Below are 13,449 nucleotides of genomic sequence, written 5' to 3'. Positions count from 1 at the left end.
AAATGAAGTGTATATAAAGTGCAATACAATATTACTCAGCCGTGTAAAAGGAGGAGATCTTGCTATTTACAACATGGGTGGACCTTGAGGGCGTTATGCAAAGTGAAATAAGAAAGACAAATGCTGTATGATTTCACTTATGTGTGGAATCTAAAAAACAAAAAAAAAGTTACAGATAGAGAACAGATAGATTGGTGGTTGTCAGAGGCAGGGGTTGCATGAGGTGTGGGGTGGGGGAGGGGGTGAAATGGTTGAAAGGGATCCAAAGACACAGGCTTCCACTTGTAAAATCAATAAGCCATGGGATGTAATGCACAGCATGGTGACTGTGGTTAGTAATGCTGCACTGTGTACTTGCAAGTTGCTAGAAGAGTAGAGATTAAAAGCTCTCGTCACAAAAAAGCATTGTAACTACGTGTGGTGACAGCTGTTTACTAGACTTACAGAGGTGATTATTTCACCCTCTATACAAGTATCGAATCCCTATGTTGTATCCCTGAAACTAATATAATATGTCAATTATATCTTAATAAAAAAGTATATATACACAAACCATAAGACCTAGCCATTCACTTCTACACAAACATTCAGAGCAACTTTATTTGGAATAGCCTAAAACTGGAAATAACTTAAATGTCCATCAACAGGTGAAAACAAATTATGATATATTTTTAATTGAGATATAATTGAGATTTAACATTGTATACGTTTAAGGTGTATAATGTGTTGATTTGATATAATTACATACTGCAACAAGATTACCAACATAGAGGTGTTTCAGCTAACACCTTTATCACATCACATAATTATTTCTTTTCTGTGGTAAGAATCTTTAATATCTAGTCTCTTAGCAATTTTGAACTATATAATACAGTATTGTTGACTACAATCACTACACTGTGCTTTAGATCCCTAGAATTTATTTATCTAGCAGTTGTATCAATAGTGGAAAAAAAGCTACTATAGCAAATGCCAAGTGAATGTGAATTCATATTTCAAGAGCATCCTCATTCTCTTCCTTTTGCAGGTCCTCTCCTTGTCTGCCAGGATTAGCAGAGCACATTATTAGGCTGAACAGATTCAGGAAGCATGAAGATGACAACTCCTTCTTATTCAATCTCGAGAGGCTACGCAGAGAACAGTTCGCCTGGCTAAGAGTGCCTTGAAAGCAATCTTCAGTGCACTCACTTAAAAAAAGTCCAGAGAACATAACAGAATGCAAATAAATGTGTGAAAAAATTTTGTGGTTTTGGTTATTAGTGTATTTTGCCTTACTTATTCAAAAGAAATTTGAGGATGCGTACAAATAAAATGATAAATGAAAGAACAAAGATCTGCTCATTAAATTAGAACGCTTAGGTTAAATACAGTTGCTCAAGTAATATGTCTCTCTGAAATGTTAGGCAGCTAAGTCCTAAAGGAAAAATATAAGTTAGGTAGCCATTACTGGAGGGGCTTTAACCCGTACACATTTCCGTGCATAACTTCAGCTAGAATAATAGTCCTGGCTCTTCTCTTCACTTCCGCTTACCTCTGAGGAGGTCTGACTTCATTGTTAGTACCTTTGGGAGAAGAAATGGGATCATGGGATATGGATGGTTCAGCATCTTCTAGGCTCTCTACAGAAAAGGTTAACACTGGCGTGTTCTCTGCCATGTGGTAAGAAGCTGTGTCTTTCTGGAAGGCCTGAGGTTGCCCAATTTGCCTCTAACAGGATAGGGAAATTTAATTTTAAGGTGATACATGAGGAAGTCCAGTTTAGACATGCATCAAAGCCATGTCCTCCTATACAGCTTTTACAGTCCATAATTAGCTAACATTTTTACTTCAATCTAGTTCTGTGTCGACTTCTCAATTGAGTCTGCCAGATTTTATATGCTGGGCTTCCAGAAAACAAATAAATTGACTGTATCTCAAGAGCTCACAGGTTGGTAGGGACACAAACAAGTTAACCAGTAATTACTAAAAGTATGATAAGTGCTGTTGTAATAAAGGTAAATACAGGGTATTGTAGACGTGCACAAGAATAGCAGCTTCTTAGCCTCTGGCAGAGAGGGATCAGAGAAAGAGACCCAGAGGTAATACAAGTTGCATCTGTGAAGAAAAGTAGAAGTCTGCTGGATGAAGAAGAAAAGTAAGAAAATGCTCTAGGCAGAGATGATCAGCAGAGTAGCAAAGTAGGATACTATTTAGGGAAAAATAACAAAATCTTCAAAGATGTATTTGTTGTTTAGCTATAAATTTTAAGAGGTTCATATCTTAATACACTGTATTATCTTTGCATTCCTGGGATATGATGTATTTGGTCATGGCACATTTAACTATCAAAATGCTGTTGTATTCAGTTTGCTAGTGTTATTTAGGGGGCTGGCATTTTTTTCATTATTCAGATTACCTTTCAGTTTTTTTTCATTTCTTTTATTATTCCTTACTATATTTGGTTTCATAGTTATGTTAGTTGTAGAGTAAGTTACAAAGTTTTCTATCTTTTTCAATGTTCTGTAAATAATATCATCCCTGAAAGGTAAGATAGAATCCTTGTTTAAAAGCATCTTGACATGGTGTCTTTTTCAGAGGTAGAAGTTTGGTGGCGTGTCCCATTTCCTCTACTGTTATTGATCAGTTCAAGTTTTCTGCCCTTCTTGTAACAGTTTCCACAATTTATATTTCTTAGATAATATCCTGTTTTGTCAAAATTTTCATTCCATTGACAAGTTAAACTTTGAATATTCTTATAATTTTTAACTGTCTTGGATATTTACAGTCTTCTGTTGATTTTGTGTGTGTGTGTGTGCATTTTCAGTTGCTTGCTCTGTCATCCGTTTTGCAAGAGGATTTTTTGGTCTGTTAGTATTTGCAGTGGACCAGCTGTTGATTTTATTTATCTCACTTGACCTTTCAAAAGCATTTTGAAATCAGACATGCATTTTTGTTTAATCGCTTGGCTCTAAGTAACATGAAATTCTTTCAAAAGAAGCTATGGGGAATGACAGTAATTCACAAGAAAGGAGAGCCCTCTGGAGGCTGAAATTTCAAAGTTTAGTGTTTATTAGATTGTACTCCATAATAATAATAAAAAAAAGAACGCAACAGAAAAATCCCATTTGTAATAACAGTATATAAAACACTTAATAAATTTAATAAGAAACATGATTGCATATGGTATGTACACACATAAAATAATAGGTAGTACTTATATCATACTATGTGCCAGATACTGTCTTAAGCACTTTACATATATAACCCATTTAATCTTCACAATAGCTCTGGGAGGCATTATTATCATCATCCCCCACAGTATAAGAGGGAAAATGCAGTCACGAAGGTGAAGGAACTGGTGACGTGGGTAGTAAATGGCACAGCTGAGATTAAAGCTCTATGCTCTATTAAAGTGCACGTCTATTCTCATGAATACACAGGAATTCTAAAATTATAAAACTACTAGGAGAAATGAGAGAAGACTTGAGTAAACAAAAAACCACATCAGGTCCACTGATTTTGAAGACTCTATTTTAAAAGATGACAATTCTCCAAATTACAACTTTTATTCCATCTCAATCAGAATCCCAGTTAAAAAAAAGTGGAATCTTTGTGAAAATATTTCTTATGTTTATTTTTAAGAATAAACCTTAGAGGGTAGCTAGAAATTTGTTTATCTATATAAATATTTGTAATTCTTTTATTTATGCTTATGCACTAAAAGTGTAACTCTAGAAAGGAATAAGAATACCCATATGCAAAATAATACCTCAGAATATAATAATCAAATTTTTTATAAATATAAATAAGTAAATAATTGAATTAAAAAATTAAAATGAAAGATTTTTTTTCATGAAAGTTTGGGCCAAAAATGTGGGTGCATATTATAAATGGCAAAATATGGTAATTTAAACAGTATAAGTAAGTAAATAAAGACAGCTCAGAAGTTAACCATCAATAGAACAAATTACAAATCTAGAAAATTTATATATTTACATCTGCATAAGAATTTAGCATATGGGAGTATATGACAAAGATGTAATTAAAACTCAGAAGGGAATCATCAATAAATGACTCACTAAACTATATAAGAAAAATATTAAATCATAAACTATTTCATGTCTTACACACATACACACAAACACACACAGTATACACACATAACCCCAGAGATTCCAAATGTAAACGATGATGTGATAAAAATCAGTAGAGGAAAATATATTTAAATATCTATACAATCTTTGGGATTGAGGAGGCCTTTCAAACATGACCCTAAAAGCTGGAACAGTAAGGAAGAGAATGATAAATTTGCCTACATAAAAATAAAAAAAAAATTGAAAAATTATTCTCTCAATTTTCTTCCTTCCCATCCAAATACTAACCAGGCCCAACCCTGCTTAGCTTCTGAGATCAGACGAGATCGGGTGCGTTCAGGGTGATATGAACAAAGATTCAATTTTCTTCCTTCCTACTGACCTTATTTGTATTTTTTATTTTTTTACAGAAATTAACCTTTGTTTATTATACTAAAGTCTGTTTGACTTTTGATACAAAGTAAGGTTTCAATACAGGAAGTCCCAGGCCATCAGAACTGTTCCTGGGCACACTGTACCATCACAGTCCCCCTTGGTCTGCTACTCAGAGAAGCAGCCCACAGCGCATGCGGGCAAGACCTCGAGGCAGCCTGCAGCTTGTCTCAGTCATCCGAGCTAGAAAAAACTTGTACCTGTGAAATCAAGGACAGCACTGAGGACTGAAATGTGTCTCTTTTTGAATTGGGCAAGAAAACATATTCCTTTTTTTAAAATGTCAGTATGACTAAACTATAGTCTAGTGTCTGAATTGTCTATAAAGAAGAAAATGAAATAAAAATATTTTTTTTGCTAGTAAACAAAATGTTAGCAACACTATTAAAATATAGGTCCTACCCCGGTAACACTGACAGAGCCCAGGACAGTACCTACTGTTAACCAGACAGACGCACAGTTCAGGGAGGAACCACATGCAGTCTTCGGCCACAGACATCCAGCATCAGAAGTGCAAACAAAGAAACAAACAAGTCCCAAATGAAGACATCCTCATAGAGTACTATTCCTGCCGCAAGTGCTGTGACCAAGACTAAAAGATCCACTCTCTTTTTAAATTTTTGACAGTGACAACACTAATCATCAGGCTTCCCTGAAGACTCTCGATTCAAAGTTTGAAACATTTCACATCCAAAAGAGCTGATGAGTCTACCCCACTCTACAGAGTTTAAGAACTCTCCCAAACATTGCACTGGTAAAGGCTGTCACTATTTACAGGACCTAAAGAGGACCTGATGGCATGCATCAGCTTAACATCCTGCCCAGAACTAGTTATCATTGTGAACCCAAGAGGCTCTGACAAACCAGATAGAATTCCTTAATGATAAATGCAGATGGAGAAGAAATGAGGGGGTGTGGAAGGCAGGAGGGAAAGTCTGAGAGATGAGTTTGTAAGAACGACAAGGCCGCCTTGCCTGGTGCAGGAGGGGAGCACACTGCTGCTGGCCAGTACTGGTTCTGCCACCACAGGTGTCCGTGCATCTGCAGCCTCGATGTTCTTCCAAGAGAGATGCCACTGAGCAACAGAAAGTTTTCCAGAGCTCTGGTCCCACCAACAAGAACCCGTCAAAGCAAAGCAGCCCCAGTGGGGTTCCTGAGTTGCTTCACCGAAAACAGGAACAAAACCAACACCAAAGCAACACAGGGGATCAAGTGAGGGGCAGGGACTGGGCACCAACGACCTGGGGCCATCAAAGTAAACATAAACAACCAAATACTTAGAAAAGGCTTGTAAACGTGAGATATGAAAGGTTGTCTTTGTAGCATCTTTGATCAGCTGGCTAAAGACAGATTTGGGTTGAACCTCTCCATCAACGCTTTTTGTGTATTTTGTTTTGTCTTAAAGCACATATGTGAGAGGAAGACAATCTGCTGGGCTGGGTCTGCCTACTGACTTTAAATAACATATAAAAACTTGTTTGTTAAAGGTGGGTGGCACTGGTGTCCTGGAGTGGATAGTACAGACTTCAACCTAATGTTGCCTAAGATATTTTATCAGGTGGGAGGGTTTGTTTTCCTTTGGCCCAAATAAGCAATTAAATACTATGTGTGAGGATGAGTCACATCCTAAAGTGCTCTTATTCTTAGTGGCCAATAAATCTCTTATGACTCTCAGCCTAAAAGAGTATGTTCATAACAGTCATTTACTCATTCATTCAACATGTATTCAGTAACTACCAACACCAAGGTATACAGCTAGGATATGGAACAAACCTCTGAAGTCATAGGAGGTATGGTAGAAAGAATTCTCAACTGGGGACATAGCTCTTCAGTTAGAGCCTTGGGTCATCCTGGAACATTTTGCCCTTTGGCAGGCCACTTGACCTCTCTGAGCCTCAGTTTCTTTCTCTGTTAGTAAAGTATGATAATACCTTGGAGAGTTGCTACGAAGATTAGAACCAAATAAGCACATCTATTGAGCTTTTACTCTTTGTTAGGTGCTTACCATATATGAAAGTGTTTGTAAAATTCTATACAAAAATAGCCCTGGCTGGTGTGGTTGAGTGGACTGAGTGCTGGCCTGCAAACTGAAAAGTCACTGGTTCGATTCCCATCAGAGCACATGCCTGGGTTGTAGGCCAGGTCCCCCACTGGAGGTGTGTGAGAAGCAGCCAGCTGCTCTCTTTCTCCCTCCCTTTCTCTAGAAATAAATAAATAAAATGTTTTTAAAAATATGTTACTAATAATAACAAAGTTTGAAGGTGAGAAAAACAAAAAAAAGAAAGAAAAATGATGAAAAGATCAGAAAAGATTAGGGAATTCATCTGGGAAGTTTGAATTGAGCTTGAAAGGTGGGTAGGTATTTGGACCTCTAAAGACACGTGAGAAGAGTAACATAAAGAGTATGATATGAGTGAGAGCAAACAGAAGAAGAAAAACGAAGACAAGAAGTAGAAAACAACAGTACTTTAACAAACGTGTGTGGTGCCAAACCAAGGAGTTAGGACTTAACCCCTTAGGAAATGAAGAGGTGTATAAAGCATATAGACCAGCAGAAGACTGACTTAGGTTTGAATCCTGACTTCTCACTCCTTAGCTATGTAGTTTTGAGCAAGTCTCTTAACCTCTCTCAGCCTCCTTTCTCATCTATATGCTAGAGATACTAATAGTAATTTACTCATAAACCAAGTTTTTGTAATTACTATAAGTTGATTTGGCATACATATTATGTACAGGCATTGGTTGGCTGGTAAAGGACTGTAATGAGTATAGTGGATCTATTCTAAATTCTACAGCATTATGAAGATTATATTAGAGGCTGAGAGAATAGTTAGAAGAATATGCCAGCACTTGGGAGGGGGAATGGGAGTAAAAGACAGAAAACTGTACTGGAACAACAATTAAAATTTAAAAAAAATTTAAAATGCCAGCACTTTAGGAGTCCTGGGGGTACAGAAAAGCTGAAAATCAGAAGCATCAAAATAAAAGTTTGAGAAAACATTTTAGGATAGATAATAATTAAGCACTTTTTAAACAGAGAGAAAACACATTATATGGGAGAGAATAAAGATATACATGAAAAGAAATAACCTAAGAGCTAAATTCTGGAGGTGAGTAGGGGTGAGATAAAGAATCCTAAGGGAATAAGCCCTGCCTGGTGTGGCTAAGTGGGTTGACCACTGGCCTGGAAACCAAAAGGTCACTGGTTCAATTCCCACTCAGTGCACATGTATGGGTTGTGGGCCAGGTCCCCAGTAGGGGACACACAAGAGGAAGCCACACATTGATGTTTTTCTCCTTCTCTTTCTCCCTCCCTTCCCCTCTCTCTAAAAATAAATAAATAAAATCTTTTTAAAAAACTCCAAGGGGAATAATACTCTGCATGATTTCTTATTTGCTTTTATTTTGTGATACAGAATGAATTTTTGTAGGTAGCATAAACAATTTGGAGAATAAGATAGGGCATACATATTGAAAGAGCAGTTTTGGAAAGAAGGAGGAAGAGTTATCCACAGAAAGAGGATACACAGACGTTTTGAGATGAAAAAAGAAAAGTGAAGGAACACATGAAGTCATCTGCAGAGAACGGAACAGGTTTTATATATACGACTAGAAGAGTGCAGAGAGTGTGAAAATAGTTTAGTCTTTAGTTTAGATCAGGATTTCTTAACTTTGGCCCCATCAGTGTTTGGGGCTGGATGATTCTCTCTTAGGGGACGAGAGGGGACTTTCCTTTTCATTTTAAGATGCTAGCAGCATCCTGGTCTCCAGCTATTAGAGGCCAGCAGCACCTTTTCCCAGCTGTGACAGCCAAAAATGTCCTCAGATATGCCCAAATGTCCCCTGGGAGGCAAAATCACCTCCAATTGACAACTACTGGTCTAGATGTTGTTGGAATACGATGAGGGGCCTACAGACATGAATATTGTTTTGTTTGAGACTCTTTCTCACATCTAGAATATAGCAGGCACAAACTGATTCTGTCTCTGTCCAGGTAGATAGATAAACATACAGACAGATATAGGTATGAAATTAAGGGGAAAATGATTGACAATTGGCATTGAGGGCCTAGCTCAAGCTGCATAGCATATATTTGTAGTGAAACCAAAGAGCCTGGTTTTATGGTTTTATTATTTTCTTCCAAAATTATGGAGCTTCCAGGTGCAGAACAGGTGAGAGAAAGCTGGAAGCTAGAAGCCAAAGGAGGAGAATATTATAAGAGAAGGTGGCCACTAGTGTTATGTTATTGCTTCTGTTTTTCTTTCCTTCTGGTGAGAGACCATATAAGTTATCCAACTTCTTATTAAATTTGTACATATTGAGCACATAAGTGTTCAAAATTATTTGTTAAATTAATTTATATTCTGAGGTATAAGATTGGGTCTGAGTTTAAAATATAAAGTGGCAAGAATTGCTGCTTACAAAATCTTTTGATGCATGGGAAAAGCCTACCCTCAACTTTTCATAAAATAAATTTTCCTGCTTATGAAATTATTAATGTAACATCCTCCTTCCCAAATTTAGCTCAATGTTTTATCTCCTCCATTTAAAAAATATAGAGCTTAATAAACACAATCTAGGATGTCTCAAACAACATTAAAGACTTTTTGGAGGTAAAAAGTGAATAGTTTTCTCATCTTTTGTGAGGACGATGTTGGCTACCCTGAATGTTTGCAACATTTGTTAAACTTACAGCTTGACTGGGCAAGTCTGGACTCTAGGAAGTTATATGTTTGCAAGTTGCTTCATTTTCCTTTAGAGACATGGTAGTGCTGCTACCGTTTTTGTGTTCAAGCAGCTTTGTTTCCTATAAGTGTGTTTAAACTGAGGAAATGTGTAAATGAGTTACATAATGAATTATTTTTCTGTATCTCTACAACTCATTTGTTAAAATAATGAAGCATTACAGACACACGTTGCTTAATGACAGGGACACATTCTGAGAAATGCGTCATTAGGGGAATTTGTCCTGCGAACGTCATTGATGGTACAGCTTACTACATACCATATGGTACAGCCTATTGCTCCCAGGCTACAAGCCTGTACAGCATGTTACTATCCTGAGCAGCATGAGATTAAACCAAGCACAAGAGAAAATGATGCAATTCAGACATGGTATGTATGAGGCTGCTGCTGGCCTACTGTTTTCAGCAAACATTTTTTTTTTATATGTAGAAAGAATACACTCTAAAAAGGATGAAATGTGTAGTAAATACATAAACTAGTAACATAGATATATATTACCATTGTCATGTATTATGTATCGTGCATAATTGTATATGCTATACTTTTATACCACTGGCAGCGCATAGGCTTGTTTACACCAGCATCACCACAAACGTGGGAGTGGGGTGTTGTACTATGCTGTGCTGGCTACACATCACTAGGAGACAGGAATTTTTCAGCTCTATTACAGTCTTATGGGACTACCATCATAAATATGGTCTGCCACTGATCACAATGTTATGTGGCCCAGGACTGTACTTCCTATTTTTGGAAGTTTTATAACTTTATTTGACAATCAGCAGTTATTTCTCATCCACATTAACTGTTTGTAGATTTTTGAAGGTGGTGACAGGTTGTAGGTGACCAACGTATAGAGCTTGCTTGGTGAATCTTCATCCTCATCATGTTTTCTGGATAACCATACCCGGACACGGTATGGGGCATTGCTTATCCCTTTGGCCCAGGCAGCTCTGTTGATCCTGGTGTCCATGAGCACATCTGGAGTTCCCATCTCCTTCCTGGCAAATGTCTGGATCTCTCTGAGTGCTGGGGAGGCACAGTTCTTGAAACCTACTCCATGGATGCACTTGTGAATGCCGATGGTGTATTCTCTGATCACTACTTCACTGATGGGAGAACAGCCCTTCTTCTCACCATCCTTCTTTGTGGGAGGCATCATGTCGGGCCCAGGTTGCAGAGAAAGAGTGCAAGGTATTGTGGGAAAGGGAAAGAAGGGTTGCAAGTCTGTATTTCTTTTTTATACTTGATCACTCATGACATTAATTTCCTCAGGGAATAGCTAGTCATTTATGCAAACATCTTATTTCCCCTGCCACACTGACAGAGCTGAATCATTAGCTCTCCCTAACTAGCATAGCTCCTTACACATAATATGTGCTTAAAAATAACTAATGGATAAATCAGTGATGAACAACTACACCTCACTAGATGGAAGTCAGAAGACCTGTGCTCTAGATCTATGTAAATATAGGCAAATGGCTTACCCTCACTGGACCCTAAAATATGAGGAATATTAGGGTGTTACCCAGGGAAATGTTAAAGTATAGAGCTAACTCCTCCATTTTCCCCAAAGAAATAGCCACTCAAGTGTAACTGTTTATTCTAGCCCCTGGCTTCTTCAGGGATACAGAGTCAAGTCCAAACATGATAAAGTTTTCGTCCGGGCCAGAAGCTTAGCTCAAGTGAATTTTTCAATGTGTGTTAAAGACCCAATAAACACATAAGGTATGAAATGGTGCATAATCAGAAAAAATGTTGAGGGGCTGAACCTGCGGGACATAAAAAATTCATAGTGTTTATAGAAACAAATGGTGCAAAAATAGGCTATAATCACATTAGGCTTATTTATCTGAAAAGAGGTAAGCTACATGAATATGAAATGCTAGCTTTGTCTTCAATACTTGTGAAAATTTCCTTACATAGCAATGCTACCACAGGTCTTTTCTAGCAGTATTATCTAGTTTAATTATATTAAATATGTTTTGCTGAGATGTTTGCTCTCAATATATTGATGTAAAATAGTCCCTTGCTGATCAAAAGATAGCATGTGAGACTACACCCATAAATTAGCAACCATAAGACAACAAGTCACTTATGCAATGCATTTGTGCAATATTATTTCATTCCATATATCCAGATTTTCAGCATGATCTCGTTCAAACTAATCTGTCATTCTATCTCAAGCTAATTATCTGCCATATTCATGCCATGCTCACTTTGGCTGATGTGTGTGTATGTGTAATATTTCATACACTTTACAACTTCTGCACGTAGTAGAAAATGCAAAAGAATGTGATAACATCATTTCAAAATAACCTAGTGCCATATTTTAAGAAGTAAATTAAATTAAAGATTTATTTCAGAGCTTACTCTAGACAAGGCATTGTGCTAGCTACAAAGTATGTAAAGGTAATAAGACATAGCTCATAGTCCACTATCTCAAGAAGATTGCAGTGGGGGAGGCAGATATGAACAAAACAATTGTAATGCAAAGCATGAAAACTGCCCAAAGTGGGATACTGACAAATATTGTACCAGTGCCAAAATGGTAACAACAAATTTTAAGAGTATCCATGGGAGTAGAAAACATTTGAACTGAATCAATAAATAAAGTTTCAACCTGTGATCAGAACACAAAATAAAGTAAGAGGAACAAAAACTTGGAAGTGGGAGACTTTGGGAGATGGTCAGAGTGGCCAATTGTTCAGGGCTGCAAAGTAAATAGGGCTGAGTGAGTTGTTCCATGCTAGAGATTTCAGATTTTATCCTGTATGTGATAGAAAGGTGAAAGAGTTTAAGCAGAGTAGTGATATTCTCAGTTGTTATATATATATTTTTAAGAGTTTGCTTATTTCTTTTTAGAGAGAGTGGAAGGGAGGAAGAAAGAGAGGGAGAGAAACATCAATGTGAGAGAGAACATCAATTTCTTACCTCCTGCATGCTCCCTAACCAGGGACTGAACCACAATCTAGGCATGTACTGTGAGGGGAAATCAAACTGGCAACCTTTCACTTTACAGGGTGGTGCCCAACCAACTGAACCACACTGGGCAGGGCTCAGCTGTTTTAGAAATATCATTCTGGCAGCAGTGTATGGAGTTGTCTGAAGATATTAAAAATTAGAGCAACTTCAGACAAGGATCTGCGAGCTTCTTGAAGTCAAACATTTGTTTTCCTTATTTTTGCACCTTTAGTGCCTTGGACTATGCCTGGTAAAAAGTATGTTCTCAATAAATACTGTATTATGATTCAGCAACACAGCATGTGAATACAACAATGAAACCTACTATCATTACAAGAGATTTCCACAATTATGTGTAATTGTTCTGGATAGTAGAGGGGTTTCCCCTGCCCTTCCTTTACAGAAATTCATTTGAGTTCATATTCAAGTATGTCTCAACTTGTTTTATTTCCACCTACATTCAAAATAATAATGGTGAATTGAAAATTACAGAAAAAAATAATTGTTCTAACATTCTCACCATAAGCATAATTTTAGAAATGATACAGAAACATCAGCTACTGAGACAAAAATAGAGATGATTTAGACAGGTTAAATAAAACTCACTATAGACAAATAAAGAAAACTACTTTAAGAAATTTCCAAAGAGAGGCAGGGTGAACATAATTGCCAAACACTAAGAGCAAGTATTCCTTTTAAAGAGTGTATGGACTAGCTAAAAGCATGGGTGCTGAACCAGACTGCCTGGGTTTGCAATTTTACCACATACTTTCTAGCTGTTTAATCTTGGGCGAGATACTTAAGTTCTCAATGTCCTAGTTTTCTTATCTGTAAACTGGGGTTTGTAATATAGTATCTAGTTTATAAGTAGTTGCAAAGTACTAAGAATAATGCTTGGTACATAGTAAGTGCTCAGTAAAAGTTAGCTATTTTAAAATTATTATTCTTCTCTTAACGTTTTTAAAAAGAAGTTCATTTATTTTTAGGGACTTTATTTATTTACTTTTAGAGAGAGGGAGAAGGAGGAAGAAAGGGAGGGAGAGAAACATGGGTCGGCTGCCTCTTACACACCCCCAACCGGAGAGCTGGCCCTCAACTCAGGCATGTGCCCTGACCAGGAATCAAAACAGCAACCTTTCAGTTCACAGGCTGGAACCCAGTCCACTGAGCCATACCAGCCAGGGCTAAAATTATTATTCTTAATGTAGCAGAGACTACTACATATTTCCCAAAGTCT

The 13,449-nt window shown here is 37.2% G+C and overlaps 1 pseudogene; it reads right to left on the bottom strand.

The window, feature by feature from the left end:
- Window positions 1–10,033: 10,033 nt before the first annotated feature.
- On the bottom strand, window positions 10,034–10,407 carry LOC123819621 (annotated as a pseudogene).
- Window positions 10,408–13,449: the final 3,042 nt, after the last annotated feature.

The sequence above is a fragment of the Phyllostomus hastatus genome, unplaced genomic scaffold (genome assembly GCF_019186645.2).
Source record: "Phyllostomus hastatus isolate PE091 unplaced genomic scaffold, TTU_PhHast_1.1 phas_contig_34, whole genome shotgun sequence".
In the NCBI taxonomy this organism is placed as follows: Eukaryota; Metazoa; Chordata; class Mammalia; order Chiroptera; family Phyllostomidae; genus Phyllostomus; species Phyllostomus hastatus.
Note: the sequence above shows the minus strand (reverse complement) of the source record. Positions and strands in the feature narration are given on the sequence as shown.